Consider the following 3071-nt stretch of genomic DNA (forward strand, 5'->3'; position numbering starts at 1 on the left):
TTGCCTTGGGTAGTATGATCATTTTAGTAGTATTAATTCTTCCAATCCACGAATATGGTATATTATTCTATTTGTTTCTGTCATCTTCAATTTCTTTCATCAGCCAGCCACCTTGGGATCAGGTCCCACTCACCAGCAGGCCAACACCAGAGTTAGGACACCCCAAACCCCACAGACATCCATGTCAAGAACCAGCCCCACCCACCAGCTGGCTGACATCAGCTCTAGGACCCCCAAGACCCTGCAGCCAGAAACTTTGGGACCTGACTCCACTCACCATCAGTGCCCTTTGGGGTCCTGCTTTCCCACCAGCAGGGCAACACCAGCTTCAAGACCCTTGAGACAGCCACCCCTGGATCCAGGCTTACTCACCAGCAAGCTGATACTAGATTTGAGACATCCCATACCCTGTAGCCACCCATCCTGGAACTTGGCTCTGCCCACCTGGGCTAGGACTAGCCCTGAGACCCTCATGGGCCCTGCAGCCAGCTGCCTTGTGACCTGGCAGCTTCCACACAAAGCAGGTCCTGGCAACCAATCAGAATGAGGGCCAGCCATACCTACCAGACCATCACACAGCCTGCCACAATAGAAGGACCTACACAGTCCATATAAAGGGCACCCCTGAAGCACATAGCTCTGGTGACCAGAGGGGACTGCACTGATGGGATGCATAGGATGTCTCCTACAAATGGAGCCATTCTGTCTCAACCTGGGATCACTTGTTCATCTTCAGCAGCCTTTGAAGAGCTCCTTAATCAAGCTGGAAGTCTAAGGAGACCTCCAACCTTTTAGATAGTTTCCTTATTACTTCAAACATGATAATACACTCTCTGTTCTCTTGCAGAACTCCACTGAAGCTATCCCTGGTCATTGTTATCAGAATCACATTCTCAACTATTTGGGATCCTCAATCCTCATGCCAAATGTTCTCATGCAAATTTCTGTCAAACAGAACACAAACCTAAGGCCAGAGAAGTGTCATCATTTCCTCCACCTCCAGTGGCAGCTCCTTCATCTAAATGGGATCTCCACAAACATGAACAAATAGGACCAGTTATTTAGGAAACCAGACAACATCTCACCAGATCAGTTAAATAAAAAGATGGGCACTGGCTCAAGGATTTGGATTCTTGAAATTTACTCAGGTAATTGGAATATGCCAGACTTAAGCACCATTGTATTAAATCATGGGTAGAATGTAAAATGATCATATATCAGGGGTCCTACAGGGATTGGGATGGCTTCCTGGAGAAACTTATGTTTAGGCTCGCACTTGAAAGATGTTTATCAGTTTATTGGAGTATTGAGAGTTGGTGGAGTAATAATTAATGGAAACAGCCACTTTTCCTCTCTTAGGTTCATAGGAGGGAGGGAACCTGGAGCATTTGAAGTTCAGTATGCTTAGAGAGTGGGATGCCAAGGGAGAGTGGCTAGAGACAGAGCTAGGGAGGGAGAAGGGATTGTGTTAGTTTCTTACACCACCATAACAAATTACTACAAACTTGGTGGCTTAAAACAACAGAAATTTACTCTCCCACAATGTTAGAGTCTATAAGTCTAAAACCAAGGTGTCAGGGCCATACTCCCTCTGAAGGCTCTAAGGGAGGATCATTTATTGCCTCTGGTCATTGCTGGCTATTTGGATTTCTTTGGCTTGTAGACACATCATTCCAATCTCTACCACCATCATCACATGGTGTTCTCCCTATGTGCTTCTGTGTCACAAATTTTCCCCTTCTTGAAAAACACCAATCATTGGATTAGGGCCTACCCTAATCTAGTATGACCTCATCTTAGATTACATCTTCTAGAAAAAAACAGAAGGAAAGCGTCCTAACGTTGGTCTTTGGCCATGACACCAAAAGCAGAAGCAACAAAAGCAAAAAACAATAAGTGGGACTACATCAAACTAAAAAGCTTCTGCACAGTAAAAGAAACAATCAACAAAATGAAAAAGCAACCTATGGACTGGAAAAATCATTTGCAAACCATACATCTGATAAAAGGTTACTATCCAAAATATATAAGGAACTCGCACAACTCAATAGTGAAAAAAAAAAACAAATTCCAATTTTTAAATGGGCAAAGGACCTGAACAGACATTTTTCCAAAGAAAACATACATGTAGTCAACAAGCACATGAAAAGGTGCTCTACATCACTAATCATTAGGGAAATGCAAGTCAAAACCACAATGAGATATCACTCACATCTGTTGGAATGGCTATTTTCAAAAAGACAAGAGATAATAAATGCTGTTAAGGATATAAAGAAAAGGGAATCCTTGTGCACTATTGTGGGGTTGTAAATTGGTACTGCCACTATAGAAAACAGTGTAACAGTTTTTCAAAAAATTAAAAGTAGAACTACCATATGATCCAGCAAAGGAAATGAAATCACTACCTCAAAAAGGTATCTGCACTCTTATGTTTATTGCAGCATTTTTCACAATAGCCAAGATCTTTAAATGACCTAAGCGTCCACTGATAGATGAATGGATACAGAATATGTAATATACATACACATGAATATTATTATTCATCCATAAAGAGAAGGAAACCCTGCCACTTGTGATGATAAGGATGGAATTGAGGGCATTATGCCTAGTGACAGAAAAAGATAAATTCCATATGATCTTACTTATACATGGAATCTAAAAACATTGAAGTCATAGGAACAGAGAGTAGAATGGTGTTTGCCAGTAGCTGGGGGTTGGGTGAAATGGGAAGAGGTTGGTCAAAGTTTCAAACTTCCAGTTATAGGATAAGTTCCAGGGATCTAAGGAACAGCATGGTGACTATAATTAACAATATTGTATTCAATACTGGAAAGTTGCTCTGAGAGTGAAACTATAATGTTCTCATCACAACAACAACACAATAATAATTATGTGATAGAGAACAAACTGGTGGTTATCAGAGGGGAGAGAGTAGAGGGGAGTTGCAAGATAGGGGTAGAGTATTAAGAGGTACAAACTACTATATAGAAAATAAATAAGCTACAGTTCATAGCAGCTCTATTTACAATAGCCAATACATGGAAGCAAACTGAGTGCCCATCAACAGATGA

The sequence above is a fragment of the Camelus dromedarius genome, chromosome 12, assembly GCF_036321535.1.
Source record: "Camelus dromedarius isolate mCamDro1 chromosome 12, mCamDro1.pat, whole genome shotgun sequence".
In the NCBI taxonomy this organism is placed as follows: domain Eukaryota; kingdom Metazoa; phylum Chordata; class Mammalia; order Artiodactyla; family Camelidae; genus Camelus; species Camelus dromedarius.